Source organism: Tamandua tetradactyla, chromosome 20 (genome assembly GCF_023851605.1).
Source record: "Tamandua tetradactyla isolate mTamTet1 chromosome 20, mTamTet1.pri, whole genome shotgun sequence".
Taxonomy (NCBI): Eukaryota; Metazoa; Chordata; class Mammalia; order Pilosa; family Myrmecophagidae; genus Tamandua; species Tamandua tetradactyla.
Genome location: NC_135346.1, coordinates 42,133,732 through 42,154,740, shown reverse-complemented (window position 1 = coordinate 42,154,740; position 21,009 = coordinate 42,133,732). Strand labels below are relative to the sequence as shown.

At 42.1% G+C, this 21,009-nt stretch overlaps 1 protein-coding gene across 1 annotated transcript in view; it reads left to right on the top strand.

Moving 5' to 3' along the window:
- Positions 1-1,168: 1,168 nt before the first annotated feature.
- The window catches only part of ATP10B (ATPase phospholipid transporting 10B (putative)), a 304,465-nt gene continuing 284,624 nt past the window's right edge, over positions 1,169-21,009 (top strand). Inside the window, exon 1 of the mRNA XM_077137580.1 lies at positions 1,169-1,217. The gene's annotated coding sequence lies outside the window, so the exon portion shown is untranslated. The remainder of the gene's footprint in view (positions 1,218-21,009) is intronic.

The following is a 21,009-nucleotide window of genomic DNA, read 5'->3' as shown; positions in this document are numbered from 1 at the left end:
TTCTTAAAGCTCACCCACAACAGAATAATGTAGGGGGATTTTAGAAATGTAAACTCCTGAATCCTCCTGGATTCCAAGAGTTTGAAGTAGAAATCTGCACTTGTAAGTGATTCCAATACATCTGAAAAATCTGGCAATCTCTGATCTGGAGGAACATAAAACTACCCTGACAGGTAGGGAAATAAAATTCCAAATTCTTAGATTTGAGATCTGAGCAGTGATTGCCTTTTTTCAAGGATAATTTATCTCCTTCTCTGGAAGACCACTCACAGATTCAGTGGAACAACCATGAATTGGGGTGACCAACTGCTTTATAACAACAGCCTTAGAGCACACTGCTAAAATGACATTTCCTTTAGCCTGTTGCTGAAGTTCTGCTGGAAAAAAAAAAAAGTAGCCACAGCATCTTTCAGCAAAAATCTGGGGTCGTTGTAGTAAGAGGGCAATTTGGCCATGCCTCAGGCATTAGTGGTAGAACCCCTTTGCCTAGATCAGAGTCACCCAGGGGCAGCAGCTCAGCAGTGACACCCATTTTCCCACCATGTTTAAGTGCCCAAAAATGAATGCCCTCTATTTTTCCAGTGCCTGGCCCAAGGTCCCAAATTCTGGCTCTAACTAACTCAGAGGCTCCTCTCAAAATAAATTGTATGGGCTGGTGGAGAAGCTGCCAGTCTCCTACCAGCTGGCCTTGTACAGGCATCCTCTCTGGGATTAGCCCTGAAACACTCTAGCCAGTTAGGGCAGCCCTAACAGAGAAGGAAGAGGAGGAGAAGGGCGGAGATGTCTGGCTTGGAAAGAAACTTAGAATGGGGGGGGGGGGGGGGGGAGGTGAGGCGGGGCTAAGCAGGTTTCCAAAGCAGTACAGGAAGTGTGGAAATGGAGTAGAGGAATTGTATTCAGGTCTGCTGCGCGGACATTGAAGGCTGGGCTTCTAGAAAAAACTGTGACTGCCTTCCCCCAGACACAACTCTGCTTCTCCAAAACAAACACACTTCCCTGTGTACTCTCTGCTCCACATTTCTTACAGAGCTCAATACTTACAGGTCTGCTCCAGCAAGGGTGGGGGAAAGCTCTCTCCCTGTCACTCCCTTTTGATGAGATAACTAGGGGCGGTAGCAGCCCAGCCTCCCTCCCTCCTTACTGCCCCACCTGAATAAAAACACCCAAGGATTGCTGACACCTTCATAGCTGGAGAACCTGCACTGAGGAGGGAGGAGGTAAGCACCCTGCCTGATGCTAAGATTGGGGATGTGTTGTTTTCTTCAGTTCTCTCTCCTCACTGCTTGTTGGCCTGGCCAAGTTTTCTACTAGAAAAGGAGTTTCCCTGTTTGCCCCTGACTCCTTCCACCCTCTGTCCCCTGGGTCATGGGGGCTGCAGCTGAGTCCACGTCCAGCACCAGCAGCTCCAGACTCCCTGGAGCTCTCATTCTTCTCTTTGGGCATCTTTTGGCCAAGCTAGAAGGTCCAGGGTGTGTGGTTGCCTGGGGAGGCTTCCTTTTTTGTGGCTGATGGGGCTGTTACAGGTAGTGATGTAATCCCTCTCTGCATCCTGGCTTCTGAGCAGACAGCCCATCCAGAGGAGAAATAGCCTCTGCCTTTCATACATACTCCCTGGGAAAAGATCACCTGTTTTGAGGGTCCTGGCCCCACCTACACCATGCAGTGGTCATTACTTGTGCCATTTCATGACCGCTTTCCAAAAGTTTGCAAAACCATCATGCAATATTTGAATGAAGTCAATGTGGGGGCAGGGGGAGGAGAGAGTGAGAAGAGATTTGGATTTTAGATGGTGGCAGCTAATAAAAGTCCTAATAGAGAAAAGTTATTGAAATCATATAATTTGCAAAGCATGAGTGCTAAGAACTTTACATGTATTGTCACAAGTCCATGAGGCAGATGCTCAGAAATTAATTGAAAGCTTGGCCTCTACTTTTCAGTCCCCAGTGGCCCCTTCTTGTGGATTTGGAGACTGTGCAGAGCCCACTTTCAGCAACATATAACCCATGTTGTCTAGATTCACAGACTGAGAACTAGTGTTTGAAACTCCAGAGCCAGCAAGGTAGAAAGAAGGAAATGTATTTGAAAGAAAGAGAGAGAGCCAGACTCCAGGCCAATGCATTGTGGCCACTTGGAATTAAATCCAAATTCCAATGCAATTTGCCACACCCTTCATGTTCCAACCCTTGCCTAATTAAAAGGTACCTAAGTTTTCAGGCACCTGGATTAAAAGGCATTGGGTTCTCAGGTGCTCAAGGAGCAACAGATTTCATTCTCAGGATAACATAGAGAGAAAGGTCAAATGGCATCAAATAAATTAAATTCCCTAAGAAATAGCGAAGTGTGATAAAAAGGTATAAGACTGTGCTCACCAGTCTTGATAATCAACCCCACTGCCCATGACTGTCCCCAACTGGCTCTTCTCGGTACCAGGCCTGGTGTTGATCTTTCATGCCAACACAATTTCACAACGCCGAGAGTTCTCCCTTCCAGCCCTGCTTTATCTAACCACCCATTCAACTTCCCGCCAGACTGACTTTTCTCACGTATCTCTTGCTGTTTTGGGTGTTGTTATATTATACAGAAAGAAGCCCATATCTGAGATTATGGGACCCAAGATATTTCTATGGGCTCTAGCTCTTTCTGCAATTGTGGGCAAATCCTTTAGTGTTCCCACTTCTCATGTTTCACATCTGTAAAATGGAATAATAAGCACTGCCCTGGAGATCCTGTGAGGTTCCTATAAGGTGCAGGTGTGATGTGCATCCTTTACAGAATATTCAGTGTGACAATGCTGAAGAAACTGGACGAATATGTGTCTCGCCTATAGGTAGTGAGCTCTGTACAAAATGTAGAGCAGAGAGTACACAGGGAAGTATGTTTGGCTTGGAGAAGTTCACTTGTGGAAAACCCACAACTGCAAAGAAATCTACTAGAGGAAGATACTTCTCTGCAGGATTACTTTTCCCAGGCAACTACCTCAAGATTCGACTTACACACTTTAATTAACACCCAGACTATTTGCTTTGCAGGAAGAACATTAGAATCCAGCCTAGTGACACTTCCCCCTTGGCAGCCATCTGGCGCTTGGCAGTATTTCACATGCTGCTGGTTTTTATGGGTCCCTCCTAGCACTTAATGTGTTCTTCATTGTGATGGGTGTTAAACCTCCCTGGCACCAGCCCTGGCCCTATTCCTATTTGATTTAAGAGACATCTGAGTTTATACCTGATCCTCAGGTTGGTTCTATGATATTCATAACACAACCCTTATCTTGCTCAATTCTCTTGTGCTGTTCTTAATTTGCAGGTTTTAGAAAATGCCTTCTTAAAAAGAAAATATCATTTTATATCAGGAGCCAAGTCAGAGTCCTCATGATTTTCTGGGGAGGTAGAGGTCCATAGGCCATGTAGTATCAGAGAAAGACAATTATGTTAAGTGGCTGGAGACCTGGGATTAAGCGCCGTCCTGCTTCCCTATAATCCTTTTCCAACTCCTTGGGCTCATGATGGTGATGACGGCAATGTTGGCAGGGAAGTTTCATTGAACACTCACTAAGAGCTTTCCTTGGATAATCTCACTTAGTTTTCATGCTGACTATCTCGGCTTTTGAAAATAGGGAAAGTGAGACTCAGAGGGTTAAAGTTCCCCATTTAGAAAGTGGTAATACCTAGATTTGAACATATGTTAGTTGACCGAGAGCCCATGCTCTTATCCAGCAGACATACAGACTTCTACTCTGCTATACTACCTTGAGATCCTTCTCTCTACCAGAGTTGGCATTACCTGGCCTGCCTTGCTCACAGGAATGCTACAAGGATGTCATATAATGAGATGACGTTTAGGAAATTTCTTTGAAACTGTGAAATGGTAAGACATGGCAAGTTTTATTTCACTGTTATCCACTAATCTTGTTTACCAAGATTTAGAAACATGTTCTTATCTTAAGGAGACTCCTTTTCTTCTATGCTGCCTTTGCAGTCTTCACAAAAAATAGCATATGTTTTCCTAAAGAAAACAAGATGGTGCTTCTTGCCAAAAGGGAACATGAAAACCAGCCCTAACCCGTAGCATACATTGGATACTGGACCCAATCCAAACTGTTTTAAATTCTTAAAACCTTTTGGAGAATTTGCAGATACTGTATTATATGCTAGGAGCTAATGATATAATAGGAATAGGCACTATTTACTAACTACCTCTTCATAGCAGGCACTGATAGAAGTATTTTCCTCATGATACGTCATGTGTAAAAGGCACTTTATCATAGTGGTTCAGAGCATGGCTGGTGGTTAAGAGTGTCTGGATTCTGTGTCTGGCTCTGTGGGTTGACAGCTATAGGATATTGGGCAAATTTCACAACCATTCAGTGTATCGGTTTGCTCATCTGTAAAATGGGAGCAATAATGAACCTACCCTCTGGGTTGGTTGTGAGGGTTATATGAGTTATTCACATAAAGTGCTTAGATAGTGCCTTGCATGTAATGAACTCTCAAATGCTCAGGGCCATGTTAGTTTTCTCTCAGCCCATCTATGAGACTGGTCTATCACCTGGACTCTATATGTAGAAACTGAGGAACAATCAGGACACAATGCCTGTAAGGAGGAAGATTAGAACTTGTACCGGGAGCTATCTTAATCCAGAGTCTTCTCTGCTAACTTCCATGTTGTGTTCTCTCATATAACTTATCAAACAAACACAAATTCCTTTAGGAATTCATTGTTTGACAGGTATTATACTCCAAGACCCAATCTGCTTTCTTTCCATGCATAGGAACAAATATAGGAGAGAATTTGCCTCAATATATTCTGTCATCCTTAGGTTGGTGGGTGAAGTATCCTGTTGAAGATGATTTGAGTTATGTCTCTAGGATATCACTAAACCAGCTAGAGCTTTCTCCTCTATTCAGGATTCTCTCCACCGGCGTGGAACCATAGTGGCCTTGGAGTGACAAGTTTGCTCATTAAGTAATCAATGGAGATATTGTTCCCCAAGATAGAGCCTCAGGCCTCATAATTTAGAGGGCTTCTTTCAGCTCTGTAATAACATTGTCCTGTGCCGGCTTAAAACTGTCGAAATAAAATACTTTGAGTTAGCACCAGAGTTGCAGTAAGTGACAAGAAAATTGTGCAAAAGACTGTCCTGGACTCGTCAAAGGTAGTTGTTAGTCCTTGTGTCTTTCAGTCATGGTACTCAGTTGGATATTGGAGTTCTTTTACTAACTCTCTGCCACCCTAGGCAGGGACTTGCTTCGGGCACAATCCCAACACGCAACGTAAGTGCACCATGACCCCAAGAAAGCAGTCATTCTCCAGCCACCTGCACAGTTCATGCACAGCTCTACTATGCCTCCCAAGTAATAACAGCAATTAATAATTAATCATAGCTGCCTTTTATCAAGTACTTGCTACATGTAAGTTTACTTAATTAGTTCACGTGACCCTAACATCATAACACCCCACCATCACCAAAACAGTTTCCAGTATCGTTCTCCCTCTTTTATAGAAGAGAAAACTGAAGGTCAGGGAGCTTGCTCATTCAGCCAGGGCCACCAGCCCTAGCAAAACCAGGGCTGAGTGGCCAGCCTGAGTGGCCAAACACATACTCTCCATGTCTGTGCTCAACTGCCTCAAACACCTCTTACCTGAATCACCCTCACAAGGAGGGTTTGATAACATATTACTGATTAGCTTGGAAAAACCTGTCCTGCTGGACCCTGCAACAAGGGAAGTGAACACACAAGCCTTACCGGTTTCTACACCCTCCCTCACCCTCCCCACTCTTGGTCCTTCCAGGTCTGACCTGGGCAGTAGAGTGTGTTTGTTTTTGACTCCTCTTATCTGGGCATAGTTGATGTCCTTCACTCCTGAGCTTGGCTTTTCCCCCATGAACCCTTTAATCATGGGAATATCCTAGTCAGTGAGCATGCAGGCTGAGTTTTGTCTTCCAAGGCAGCCTAACCCCATCCTTACTCTTTTGAACTGTAGCAATGTAACATTTCTCCAATTTCTTTTTCTGTCCTCACTTTCTTTTCACCTTGGTTTACTAACAAGCTAGGTTTGGCCAGAGATAATAAAGAATATTTCCAATTCTGTGAGATCATTCAAATAAACTGGCATCTTAGCGTGAGGATGGGCCCATGAATTCTGTCATTTACAGAAGCAGACAGCTCAGTAGTCTGCACTGTACATGAATATCAAGAAAGTGCTGCTCGTTCTAAGTGGTGCTTATACAACTGGGCTGTGATCAGAAAGATATAGAAGATACAGATTTTTTAAAATCTTGGGACACCAGCCGACTTCAATGCCTGTGTAATTGTGGATAAATCTGAACTAGCATAATGCTGTATTCAGCTCAGTTCAGCCTGGCACACTTTTACTGAATACCTGTGGGGACCCTGCCCTGTGCTGCCCCCTATATGTATACCATTTCATTAACTCCCCCACCGACGTAAAGAGATAAGCACTAGTGTCATCATTTTACGAATTAGGAAACTAAGGTTGGTCAAGTTAATCATTTTGCCTAAATCATATAGCAAATAAGTCGTGGAGATGAGCATTGAACCCAATTCTCTCAATGTCAAAATCCATTCCCGGGACCAGAATAATGATGTACTAGCTGGTAATTCAACGTTAACTTCTTTCTTTTCTACAATAGATCATGAGCAAGCCTTTCTCATGTGCAATCTTCTTTTGAATCTCATGCTAAGTACATTTTTCTGGACCCTATCAGACTGCATAGCCTTCTTCATTTGCCATCCTTTTGATCAGCTCCAGCTGGGTGCCCCTGACTATAGCTCTCTTTCTCTTGTTTAGTCTGCACTTCCCATCTTAGAGAGACACTCTCAATAAAAGTAAATCTGTTTTGTTTCCTAATAATTGAGAGTCCTTGCAAACACATGCTTGTACTTACCTCTGAAAACAAAAGCATCTAGTTCCTCTTCCTCTGCATGGCATGAGAGTCACCACAGGTTGTTGCATTCCCAGGGCACAAAGAGAAAAGCAGAAATTGTGCAAAGGGAAGCAGAATGGGACACTGAGCCAGGGGCTTGGGAGAGACCCATGAGGGTATAAGCCCAGGAGCTTAAAGGTCTTCTCCAGCTTATTTGTCCCCTGTACCCCAGTACCTGGAGCTCTATCAGGAACTAGGAGAGACTCAAATGCTTATTCACTGAATCAGAAAATGTGTGTCTATTGCAGACTTGTCTTCCAGATGTTTTTGTGGGAGAGGGTAGGAGAATGTTGGTTTGCTTAAGAGTAAAAAAAGAAGGGAAAAACCTAAGTATTGGGTCATGTGCAATTCTTATATTTGGTGACACACTTTTTGTTTTTATCACCTCCCAACAGAGTGTGTCTCTGCCCAGCTGTCCTTTGCATTCATCTGGACTCTGCTTTAGGGCAGAGATCATCATTTCCTTCCTATTTAATGATGCAAGTTCTCATGCCACAGCTGGAATTGAGAGGCAGCACATACACACCCCATCCTGCTCAGTCACAGGGGAAGCTTGATTGGGCAGTGACTATCCATCTCAGTGTCCTTGGACCCTGCTCTTCACCCACGTTCTCTTCATTTCTTCACCTCCTTTTCAGTGAATAATCCAGGACCATAAGATTTTCATTTACTGGGCACTAACATTATGCCAGGCATCATACTAAATACCTCCACATACACGGCATTTAATCTTCACAACAAATCTCAGTATTTTGAAGATGAAAAAAAAATGAAGTTTGAAGAGGTAAAAGTAACTTGCCTTTCCAGTTCACATCGTGGGGTAGTGGTGAGACCAGGCCTCAAAACCAGCTCTGTGGGCTTCCAAGCCTGAGCTCTTTGCAGCAGTATACACAAGGAATTTGACCCTTGCCTTTAGCCAAGGTTTATTACAAAGCCTTCAGTAGAAGAGGGAGGCAGGCCCTTCCCTGATTTTTTTTCAAGCCAGATACTACCCCCATGAAAAGGCAACGTTTTCTAGAAGGGCAATGCCTTGCTGTCACTCTTACTATAAAGTGCCTGGGTTTGGGTTCACTGTCACCAGCAGGGGACACAAAATCCCATAAGGAGCCTTGGCTGTCATTCTTGGTGGCCATCCTGTTAAGGATGAGAGAGGAGGTGCTGTTCTGTGGTCTGACTTGTAAAGCAGGGCTCTATCTCTCAGAAAAGCCTCCATTGGGTATACATTTTGAGGCCCAAAAAGGAGAAAAGGAATGCCATCTTCATTGACCAACATGTGGAAACAAAGGCCAGCTGAGAGCTCAGAATGGGGACAAGGGAGAGTGTCCCAAAGCTTGAATCTATCATGTGCAAATTTTGCAATTGTGACACAAGCTGGTCCCCCTTCATCAGTACTTACAGATATAGATATTTCTATGGAATTGAGGATTATTTTAAAAAAGGAACTACTATAAGTGGAAAATCATTTCTTACCACAGAGACTAACTGCAAAATTAAATACAATAAACTCAGAGCAACAAGGGTAAACTCTAGCCAGTCACTGCCATCCACTAAAAGTTCTCTCCCTGAAATAGTTTCTTACTTTATTAAAAAAAAAAAAAAAAGAACAGTTGAAAATTCACTAGCACCAAACTCAGACTGCCTCCTCAAGCAGCACTTCTCAACTCTGACTGCTCCGAGTGAGGTCCCCAAATCAGCAGCAGCAGCATCACCTGGGAGCTGGTTAGAAATGCACAGTCTCAGGTCCTACCCCAGACCTACCAAATCAGAGTCTACCTTCTACAAAGATCTCAAGTGTTTTGCCCACGCATTAGAGTGTGAGATATATTGCATGGGACGAATGAAATCAGAACCTCTGGAGGTGGGCCTAGGCTTCAGAGTTTATTAAGGTTCCCCAGGTGATTCCACTGGCCAGCTGATACTGTGAATTATTGACAAAGAGACTGAAAAATGGAAAGGACTAAAATAGGAACCATTTCAGTGCGGCAGCCAGGTGCCTTTAACATTATTACATGGCCCACACTTGGAAGCACCAGCTGTGATAACTATCTCAGCTCTCATGAATGTCCCACAGAACATAAAATAATGAGATTCACCTGAATTTGGTAGAAAGATGCTCTTATTAGGTTTGAGCACAGTTTCCGTTTATATAAAATAGACTTCCCAATTCTACACTAAAGCCTGTAGTTACTGAGGCCTGCTTTATATAGAGATAGAGCATAGAATCAGGGTAATCATAAAATCAGACTTTGGAGTTAGAAAGATGAGGACTTGAATCCACCTATCTGAGTTCCATGTCAAATAAGGTTCTCTACCCCATAGGCCTGTCATGTTTAAATGAGGTGACGCAAGACATGCTTGATCCGTTGTAAGTGCTTGCTCCTGATTAGGTGATAAAAGCAGTAAATATGTTCCCTCTCCATCCCCCCCACCCCCATCTTGTCCTGGGCTCCTCTTGCTGTCACTGTTCCCTTCATATTGGCTCATTCTGCCTTGAGCAGCTCATGAACAGATGACAACTCTCACATTGCAATTGGAGCCAAGGAGCTCAAGTTTCACTTCCCCCATCTCATGCACACAGAAAAGAACTCTGCCGTCTCTTACAAAATTATCTGACACATTTCTAAAATATAACTGAAACCTCATTACATGGATGAACAGCTTTCCATCAGCTCATTCCTAGCTCTGATATTAATATAATTGTTGTCAAGACGTTGCGGTTGGCTCTGAGGCAGTTAGGACGGCATTGCTGTTAGCAACCTGAGACGGATGCAAATGCAAAGAGAGCTTGTGGAAGCTACAGGGATTTCTGCACAAATAGATGATACTTTAGAGTGGATTTCAAGGTTCCTTTCCATTACATGACCGAAACCAGTGGGGGAGAGGGGCTGGGTGGCCAAGACAGAGAATAGGTCCTCCTCTCACAGCAATCAGAAAGATCTTTTCAAAAGGCAAATCTGAACATGTTTAACCTCTCTGCATAAAACCCTTATTAAGAACTTCTCGCTGATTTGAGGAAAAAGACCAACATTCCTAATAGGGTCTGCAAAGTTGGCTTCTAGCTACTTCCCTCTACCACATCTCCTCTATTCCTGTTTGTCTTATTATTTGATTGTCTTCCACGCTTGATGAGTACTTGCTTTATGTGTGTCCTGGTTCTCAAGACCATGGGCCAGGTCTTGTTTTGTGAACGATCATTAAGCTCTAGGAACTAGAACATAGCAGGTGCCCAATAAATATTTATTGGAAGAATAAGCTTATGCAAGGATGTCATACAAGGATTTCCTACCTAAGCTTCCAGTCCCTACTTTGCAATTTGTCTCCCAGTTGCTGAGAATTGTCTGGATAGGTACTAAACTCTTTCCTACTTCTAAGCCTTTAATTATGCTGTACCTCCTGCCTAAGGTAGTCATTTTACTCCTTATTTGCTATGTCCAGAAAATCTCACTCCTAGATAAGGGTTACCTTCTCCAGTAAACTTTCCCTGAAGTGCTTACCTTCTAGGCGGTTATGGCCCACCCTTATGTCGCTGCTATCCTCTGTACATATTCTTCACTATGTTCCATATTTGTGTCTGCCTCTCCAACACTTTAAAAAAGAAGGAATGAAAAAATGGAAAGTGCATGTGTTATAGTAGGTGATGAGTTAGTAGGATTTGTAGGCATGACTGTGTGTCACTGATATTTTACGGTGAATAAAGAAGTGTCCTTTCTGTCTCAACACTTTTGTGCTTGCTGTTTCCTCCTCCTAGATGCTCTACCTATTCCTCTTCCTCATTATTTTCCCATCCCTTAGGACTCGAGTGAAATCATATTCTTGCCACATGAAAGGTTTCCCTGCCCCACCCCCTAGACTCAAACAAGTCGCCTTTCGTATCTTCTTCCAGCACCCAATGTTTCCTTGACTCCATGCTTATTTGATTTAAGTTTGTCTCTGTCTTTATTCTAGAAGCTTTGTGAGGATTTTAGTTCCATTTTCGCCCAGCACCTAGCATAGGACTGGATACTCCTTAGGTGTTCGTTTGGATGAAGACTTGATCATCTTCAGCCCTGATTAGGTCCTTGGTATGAAAAGACAGAGTAGACGGGATGAGAATGCCTGGTTTCTCTTACTTACTGTGGACTGGACAGGGAATTCTTCCATTTGCTTTGCATAGAGACTCAGTCATTCAGCATCCCTGGACTTGCCAGAAAGCAGGGTGGCGGCTGGTCTCCACCCTTTCCCACAGTATTCCCTCCCTGCTTAATCAGGCCACAACTCCCTAGAGAGCCTGTTCCTTGCAAAACTTAGGCAGGTCCCGCTGCCAACTGCTGAGGCAGCAAAGGAGCATGAAAGTAAACCCAAAAAGGAGGCAGGTGGCAGAAAGGGAGCAAAGTTGTGGCTTTTAAGTAGGCCTGCCCCAGACAAGTTCTACCTGAAATAAGCTTTAATAGATTCTGGGGGCTACTGGAGTGAGAGCTGCTTCCTCCCTCCTCCACCCTACCTGTCCCATTCAAAACAAACAAATATATATTTGATGGAGGAATGTAAGAATCCTGTAGAGCACACCCCTGCTTTCATCACTTGCAGCTGATTGTTTTCCTGACACTGACATTGACAAGACATTGGCATTCCTGGCATTGCCAAACCACCCCCAAAGCTTTTGTCCCATTTGCTCTGCCCTAGAAAAACTGTCCCCAGCCAGTTCCAGATTAGAAGTGTCCACACATCCAGGCCACACAAAGAGGGACTCTTGGAATATGTGTATGCAAGTGGGTTTGTTCTTAACTGATAACAGCCCCTCAACCTTGGATCTGAAAACAGCAATGGAATGAAGCCTTAAAGAGAAAAGTATGCTGAGTCAGGAGCCCAGGCCCACACTCAGCTTTACCTCTGCTGTACTCCGTGTCTCCTGAAACTTGTTTTCTGTCAAATAAAAGGGCAGGTCCAGATCACTGGCTCTACATTATGTTCTCTGGAAAGGCAGGGTTTAGAAGAGATGATTTGGAGCCACTGTGGTGTGAAAGGGGGCAGGACTTTCAGGCATTTATTCCACACACTTATACCCTGTCTCACTCACATGCACACTCGTACACACCATGTGCACTCTGTCCCTCTCTCTTCTCAGAGAAGCTTTCATCTGTCTCAAATACCAGCACATTGTTCAAGGATATGGTGTTTTGGTTTACTAAAGCTGCCAGAATGCAATGTATCAAAAATGTGTTGGTTTTTACAATGAGAATTTACTAACTTAAAATTTACAGTTCTAAGGAAAATGTCCCAATAAAGGCATCAACAGGATGATACCCGGACATTGAAAACAGGCTGCTGGCATCTGGGACACCTCTGTGATAAGGGAAGACACATCGTGTTGTCTTCTGGTGCTTTTCTCTCCAGTTTTGTTGCTTTTAGCTCTCTAGTTCTCATGGCTTCCTCCATGAGGTTTGGTGGGTCCTTGTTTCATTCTCTTTTTCTGTCTTTTAGCCTCTCATAAAGGATTCCAGTAAAAGGATTAAGAACCACCTTGAATAGGGTAGGACACATCTCAACCGAAATAATCTAACCAAAAAGTCCCACCCACAACAGGTCTGCTCCTACAGAAATGGATTAAAGGAATAAGACCTTTTCTGGAGTACACAACAGCTTCAAACAAGCACACATCATGCTCATGATAAAAAAAAAAAAAAGATAGGGTTCATTGGACTATGAAAAGGTTGGGAACTATTGAACCGGATGATCTCCAACCTGTGTACCAGCCACATGATGCTTCTGCTGTAATATTGGGTTGTAAAGTCCTACTCCAAATGTCTACTCATTGATAACAAGAGTGTGGGCATGCCTAGATTTCAATCTGGCTTCTAACACTTATTCTGTGTCCTTAGGAATTTTACTTAACCTCTCTGTGCTTTGATTTCTCCATCTCTAAAATGGGGATAAAAGAATATATAACTCATAGATTGTTGAGAGTATTAAATGAATTAAACAAGTAAAATGCTCAGAACAAAGCTGAACATCCAGTACATATCAATATGTATTACCAGTTATGATTTTGTCACTTAGCATTACTAAACTAGTTAGTGGTTCTTGACATTTTGGGAGGTTATGGATCCCTTTGTAAATCTCTTAAAGTAATGGACCTTTTCCCTGGAAAACTACAACCAAGCACCTTTGGTATTCAATTCTGGAAGCACTTGGCTCAATGTACAGGGAATGGATTTATCTACGAACATTTAATGAAGTAGGGGCAAAGCAAAGGCTAGAGCCCATCCATCCCTGCTCTTCCATTTACTAGTTGGTAACTGAGTGGTTTTCTGAACACCTCTGAGTCTCTGTTTCCTTTCTGGTAAAATGAGGACATAGTGTGGCTAATGGGTTCTTGGAAAGTAGGTGTTGAGTACATGTTAAGGTACTCCCATCTGTGGTGGTTTGAAGCTCTTTGTTCCCAGAAAAACATGTTCTTAAATCTAATCCATTCTTGTGGATGCAAAACATTTATAAGTAGGACATTTTGATGAGGTTACTTCAGAATGTGTCTTAATCCTATTACTGGAGTCCTTTGAAAATGGAATGAATACAGAAAAAGAAATTCACAGAAGCAAGAAGCGGAAAGCAACAAAACCCAGAAGAGAAAGGTGAAAGCAGCAGACATCGCCATGTGATTTGCTATATGGCAGAGGGTCCAAGGATTCCTGGCAGCCTGTCTTTGGGAAGAAAGCATCGCCTTAACGATGTCTTGACTTGGATATTTTTCTGGTGGACTGTAACCATAAGCAAATAAATTTCCATTACTCAGGCTGAACCATTTCATGTTTTTTTTTAAAGCAGCCTAGGAAACTGAAACACCATCCTATCCCCTGTTTCTATGGTGATATTTGAGAAAGAACTATTCTGGGAAGTGAAGACTCCCCTTTATACAGATGGCAAGGTCAGGGAATACAAAACTCCTATCCCCAAAATGTTTAATGGTACCAGAAGATTTAAATTGATACATTCACAGATAGCCCTGGGCCAAAGTATGCAATGAAAGTTCCTAATTCTACCTTTTTATGATTTCCTCTTCCCAAGATATTCAGAAATGTGGCTATCTCTATGGCTCAACCTACAAACAACTTCCCTCCTCATCACCAAATATTCTTTTTTTTAATTTTTTTATTTTTTACATGGGCAGGCACTGGGAATCGAACCCAGGTCCTCGGGCATGGCAGGCAAGCACTCTTACCTGCTGAGCCACCGTGGCCCTCATCACCAAATATTCTTCATCATACTTTAAAAAAATTTCAAAAGGCACAATTTAATATGAGTCAAAGTAGGTTGAGTGATGTGTTCAAGGAGGGAGCAAAGCTGACATGAGAACCCAGGACTTCCAATTCTGAATTCAAGATACTCCCTTTATTATTGCAGGCACCGAGATTTTTAGAGTCCTGCCACGAGAACCCTAAATAGGTCTCCCTCTTGTGTTCAGGCCCCAGTCTCAATTGAACTCTCTTCCAGACTTTATGAAACATCCATGACAGACCTTACCTGGTGTTTTAGTTTGTTAAAGCTGCCAGAATGCAATATACCAAAAATGGAATGGCTTTTAAAAAGGGAAGTTATTAAGTTGCAGGTTTACATTTCTAAGGCACTGAAAATGTCCAAATGAAGAAACCAACAAGAGGTTGTCTTCACTCAAGAAAGGCTGATGCCATCCAAAACACCTCTTTCAGCTGGGAAGGCACATGGCGACGTCTGTTAGCTTTCTCTTCTGGCTTCTTGTTTCATAAGGCTTCTCCGGGGGTGTTTTCCTTCTGTATCTCCAAAGGTCTCTGATTCTGTAGACTCTCAAGCTTTTTCCCCACCTTGAATGGGTGGAGACACATCTCCATTGATGCCACCTAATCAAAAGTTACCACCCACAGATGGGTGGGTCACATCTCTATGGAAACAACTTAGTCTGAAAGATCCCACCCAGCAATATGACCAGAATTAGAGAACACAGCTTTTCTGGGGTACCTAACAATTTCAAATCAACACACCTGGGATCACAGCTGCCGTTTTCTTCCTTAGGAAAGGCAAGCCCTTCTCTAGTCTGAACCCTGAAAGGAATTTTTCTAATGGCCTTTTAAAAGGGAGCACTGGGTAACTTCTTCAGTAGATATTTTATTAAAATTACAGAAATTCTACCTCCTCCATCCCATGTTGGAGACATCTTTCCCTGAAACTCTGCATAAGTTAGTGCCTGGGTATATAATCTTGGCTACATATAGCCTTGCATTTTTCATCTATTTGGATCATGTTTATAAGTCTTAAGCCCCCAACTGGAATTGTAAAATCTCTTGAGGGTAGGGTGGGGTTTTATAACTTCTTTTGACATTGGTTGTAGTACAGTTCTAAATATAGAAGAAAACTTAATAAATATTTGTTTACCTAACCAAGTCAAACACAAAAGCCTACTTAATTTTCTTCCATAAATAAAAACAGACACACACATAATATTTAATTGGCTGGTAGCTTTATGGATTTTTTGGAAAAGAGTTTTGGTGATTGAACCTAACCTGTCAAACTGTGAACAATCTGGTAATTAATAGCTTCTGATAAATTGATTGCTAATTACATTTTATGACAAACAGAGTAGAGTCAATCTATTTTCATATTAGAAGCAACCCAATATCTCTCTTGAATTGCTGTAAATCTCTCAAACAAGGTACACAGTTATTTAATCACTTTCCAAGGGGACCTAGTTTCAGGAATTGCAATTTGCTGAGAGATTGGACTGGGTATCTCCAAGGCAAATAATTCCATTTACATTGCACTGAGGCCCAGTAACACTGCATGCCTTGAATAGCTCATTACTATCAGTGTAAGGCTTCCAACCCTGTAAAAGAGCATAAAGAATACATAAAGGAGATATAACATTCAGGTTCTTTACATTTCTTCAGCCCTTTGCCAGCACTCATTAACTAGAGGAAATGAAAGGAATGAAGTGCAAAACCAAATTAGGACAGGAGATTTGGACCACATGGTTGAAGGCAAATGAGATAATGGACAGACTGGGTTAATGAGCTCAAAGAGGCCAGCTCTGAAACACAAATACTAGGTGTATGCTTCTTTCATTTTCCCTGAAGCTTGTTTTGTGAGGCTGCAGTTCCCCAGCAAATGCCTCTGTGCCAATTTGCCCTACCTGATCCAATAAAGTTCTGAGGGAGGGGAGGAAATAATAGTAGCCAGAAGGGGAACCCTCTATTGTACTATTTCTCCATCACATCTTAGCTCCTGGGATTTTAGAAGTGGAAGGGTGCCAGAGAGAGCCAGTCCTTCTGACTTTTACAGAGTGATTAAGAGGCCTGCCAATAGCTGCAAAGCACATGGAGCTGGGACTGGAACTTGCAATTTAGTTCCCAGGCCAGTACTAACTCCACAGAAGGGTGAAGAAGAGATCCCTTTCCTGTCTGTTTACTCAGAGACCTATTAGAAGGGACTCCAGTTTTTTGGTTTAGTAGACTTAAATGTTTCAATCAAATTAGAAATGCTGTCACAATTTGCAGAGCAAGTCTTGTATGAGGGACATTGAAATGCTGACCTGGGTTGAGTCATGAGCCATCTTGTCCTCTTGTCCATCCCCCCACACACACCCGAATCAGTGACCACAAACAGTCATTTCTTTCACATATCCCATTTCTTAAGGAAGCAGTGAAACATACCTTCAGAATTATGTGAACCCCACTCTTCAAGGCCTCAGAAAACACAGAGGAGTGTGACATGTCAGGATACATTTCCCCACAGAATCACCCACCCTGGTGTTCTCAGAGTCTCAAGTATCAGGGAAAGCATGGCTAGTTAATATCTTTCTAGAAAGAATCTTAAAAATCACAAACAATATTCTCAGCCCATAAAAATTACAATCATTCTCAGCCCATTCTCATATTGTCTTGGAAAACTTATCCAGCATTATTTTATCTTGGTGCATTAATTTGTGTTTATCCAGATCCATCATGAAGAGCATACATTTGCTTGTGGTGCTGACTACACAAACTCTGCCTTGCCTGTTCCCATCTCTAGCCATCGTTCAGTCCCTTATAACCCCCAAAGGAAGGAACCACTCTCCCAACTGGAGTGCAAGCTCCTTGACACTGGCTACTTTTTCTTTGACTTCACCTGAGGTCTTTACACATAGCATATATTCATTTAAATGTTTGTCGAATAGAATAAATTAATAGTTATGACAGTAACAGAAATATCTTCACACTCACTGGCCTAAGAGCTCTCTGTGCATCATCACATTTAACAAATGGGTCATGGTTTCCTCATTAAGTGGGTATAACATGTTCCTATTTTTTTGTGTCTGAAGAAACTAGGCTGGGTCAGATGGTCCCTTGATGTGAATTTGATCCCTAGACATATAAGCTCTTCTCTCTGACCTCCTGAAGAGAAATATTTTTGTCTGTTTTTGAATAATGTTGAAGGAAGACTGTCTCCACAGTGTGCTTTTCAAGACTTAGCTGTTTAACCAACTTCACAGGCTGTAAATGCACTGGGCTCATGCATGTTGTGGAAATTGTTTTCACAGGTCTGAGTGTGTGTGTTCCTATGCCTCCCAAAACCATGTCCAAAGATTGGAAATGACCTTGAGAGGCATCTAGTGCAGTCTCCTACTTCCAGCCAGTTTTGTACCTAAAGACCCCTGGCCACATTTGGTGAAGGAAAAGCCTCACTCTTCTTCCTTTCAGTTCATTCACATTTGCATTTTTCTCTCAAGTTCTCCTAGGTTAACTGAAGCTCATCTTCCTCCTTTTCAGATCTGTCACTGTCTTAAAGCTGAGTGTGTGACAGTGTAGATGAAGGAGAATGTTTGTAGAGTTATAAGTTTTCAAGATGCAGAAGGTTAGGTGTTGGTTGGATCTCCTCTGTTCTCCTGAGCCAGGGAAAGGTAGATAAGGGAGATCTTGCTAGTCATTGGTGTTAAACAAGGTATGGAAAATAAATCAGACAAAAAAAGTAGTTTGAAAGTCAGCCTCTACTACTGGTCAGCTTCAGGGCATTGGGAAAATTTCTTCCTCAAAATGGGTATTTTGAGGTAAATATATATTTCCTTGATTCTAAGTCATAAACTTTTTTTTTGCCATCAACTATTTTTAATGAGATTCAGCCATTTAAATTATGAGCACATTCAATGTAGTGTTTCCTTCCTTCTAATCCTCCTCCTCCAAAATCATCCATTGGATTGTGTCTTACCACAAAAAAATACATCTTGGTATCAAAGTGTACAATAATTATTGCTTAACTATTAGGACAGTGAAGACAGAATGAGACTAAACTGTGAGAGTATTTTGAAAACTGTAGAGATCTATATAATAAGCCTTTGTTATTGTTATTATCCAGTTAGTTGTACAAAATTTATTTTATTTTTTTAATATAACACCATGTTCTAGACTTTGTTTTTGGTATAGGGGCTGAAGCACTGAACAAAAATGATAAAGCTCTTGCTCTCATTTGTATAGAGATAGAGAATAGATGTACAAATAAAGATTTCAGAAAGTGGTGACTACTATGAACAAAATAAAACAAGCTAATGGAGTCGTATTTGCAGAGGATAGTTTTAGATAAAAGGACCAGAGAAAGCCTTTCTGAGCTGAAAAATGAAACAGGCCTGCAGTCATCTTGGAAGGAAAGGATGAGAAACATTGTAGGCAGAGATAAAAGCAGGTAGAAAGGCCCTGCGGTAGGCCTGTCAAGGGCCAGGAGAAAAGGGAGTGTGGTTGGAGCACAGTAGACAAGGAGGACGAAGCGGCAAGATAAGGAGAGCAGTGAACAGAGAGACCAGGTCATGCAGGATCTCTTGAGCCATGGTAAAGAGTTCGGGTTTTCACTCATCCAGCTTCTGCATTTTACACATTCAGGAACTAAAGCCCAAAGGTGAAGCAACTTCTTCAAGGTCATCAAAATACTTGATGGTTTTGGAAATTAGATCTCCTTGTTTATTATTTTGCTCTACTGAGCTCCTTGCAAGCAGTAGACCCTGAAAGCAAGTCTGCTAAGCCTGGAAGATAGACTCCAGCCCTTCTCTGAACTCTCTGCATAGTGATTTCTCCCAAGTTCTTTTCCTAATATCTTATTCTCCTAATTAGGGATGAATATATTTTCAGCACTTAGCTGTTTTATAAACAAAAGAAAAAAACAGAAATGAGTCCATGCCAATAATAACCAATAAATTGGTTATTCAATAATTTATTCAACCAATAATTCAACATTGGTTATTTAAATGTTGACTTAGTCAAAATGAAAACAAGGCCTGGAGGGTAGTTCTGCAAATGAGCTTTCTCTGCCACTCTTCCACCCAAGTGTACCCAAAGATCAGTCCAATTACACACTATTAATAACAGGATCCTGCTGCCCAGATGCAGGAAGGATTGCCCCAAGAGATGTGTCTGTTGAAGCCATGCATAGATCTCCAACATCCCTATCTTCTCATTCCTGAAAACACTGCCCTAAAACTGACGGGTACAGCCTAGGGCTGATCCTTGGTATGCCCAAGCAGGAACCAGTATGATATGTGATGACACCAAGGCTTTGCAGTCAGATTTGAATTTGAATCAATTCTCCAATGCCATGTTGCTTCTCCTCTATTAGGTCAGGATACTAGTACTTAACTCAGAGGGTTGTTATGATAATTAACCAGGACAATCTATGCAGTGTCTGTCTAGCAAAGTATCTGCCATATAGTTTTTTTTTTCCTTTCCCACAATATCTCTCAGTAGCAGAGGTTCTCTGTGTCCCTGATCAATCTAGCTCTTTTTGCTTCATCTGTAATGAGCTGGTCCAAACAACTTTTTAATGAGCACCTACTGAATTCCTCAAACTGTACCAAGTACTCAAAACCAATTATGTTTAGTGAATATCTATCTTCGTTCCAGGCACTATGAAGTCTGCAGGAGGTGCACTAAGTCACAGTTTCTATACTAAAGAGCTTGAACCCCTGTTAACTTAATAGCTATTATAAGAACAGTTTCCAATTTGAATGTTCTTTAGAATTCTTTAAATCCTAATGCCAGAATGTTCTTGGAAGAGGAGAGAAAAGAAAGAGAGATGTAAGCTGGAACAACTAGAGAAGACTATAGGGAAAAGACTACAGAGTGAGATGGGGTGTTTGTGTTTGATTTGGGCAGGCTAAGGTAAACCCAGAGGAGCAATAAGTGTACAAGAGGAGAGGATGGTAAGGAATTGACAGCCCCTGCCCCAACCTGGACTAGGTGCCTTGTGAGGAAAAGGTACTTTTAGAGAGCTCGATTCAGAGAAATTGTTTGAGGACTCCTGGGTACCAACTCAACTTTTTCCCCATAATGAGAATGTGGTCTTGTTGCTTCCAAGTTGTGTAACCTGGAAAACTGATACTTTTACATAAGCCCATAGTTCTTATGTCTTCCAGAATGTTGATATAATCCCTGAGTATAAATGGGCAGTAATATGGCAAAAATCTTCTCTAGCCACAGTATCTTTGCAGAGGAGTCACTAGTAGCTGCAGATTCTGTTTGGGAACCAGAGGTTCAGGAAAAATTTGCCAACATTTGCCACATCTAATCTAACTCATCTCTTCCATTCATTTCCCCATTCCTGGCCAAAAAATTGAGTTCTTATAGTGCTGGGGAAGAGCACCGTTTCTGATAGGTGCCTCCTTTTAGAGTCTCCAGAGTCTTCTGTTCCTCTCCCATGAGCGTCTTCACCATGCAAATAGTGATTACCTGTCTGTATCGAGCCCGATGGGACCAGAGGCCATTTGAGATAGGAGAGGACATCCTATCTCTTATGTCCACCATTCCATCCCAGGGCCTTGCACAGTACCTGGCACATAGTAGGTACTTGATTAATATTTAATATATTGAATTAAATTGAGATCAGCTTTCCTAGAGCAGAGGGGTGATAGGTATGAAATAATGAAGTTGGAGGTCAGAAATTGCAGGGCACTAAATCTGAAAGAAGGTTAGGTTTGATGAGTGGCAGAAGGAGGATTGGCTGTAATGGAGAAGTTAGAATGTAGGGCATGATTATGATTAGTGGGTCATTGTCATAGTTAGGGACAGGTGTCAACTTGGCCAAGTTGTGGTACCTGT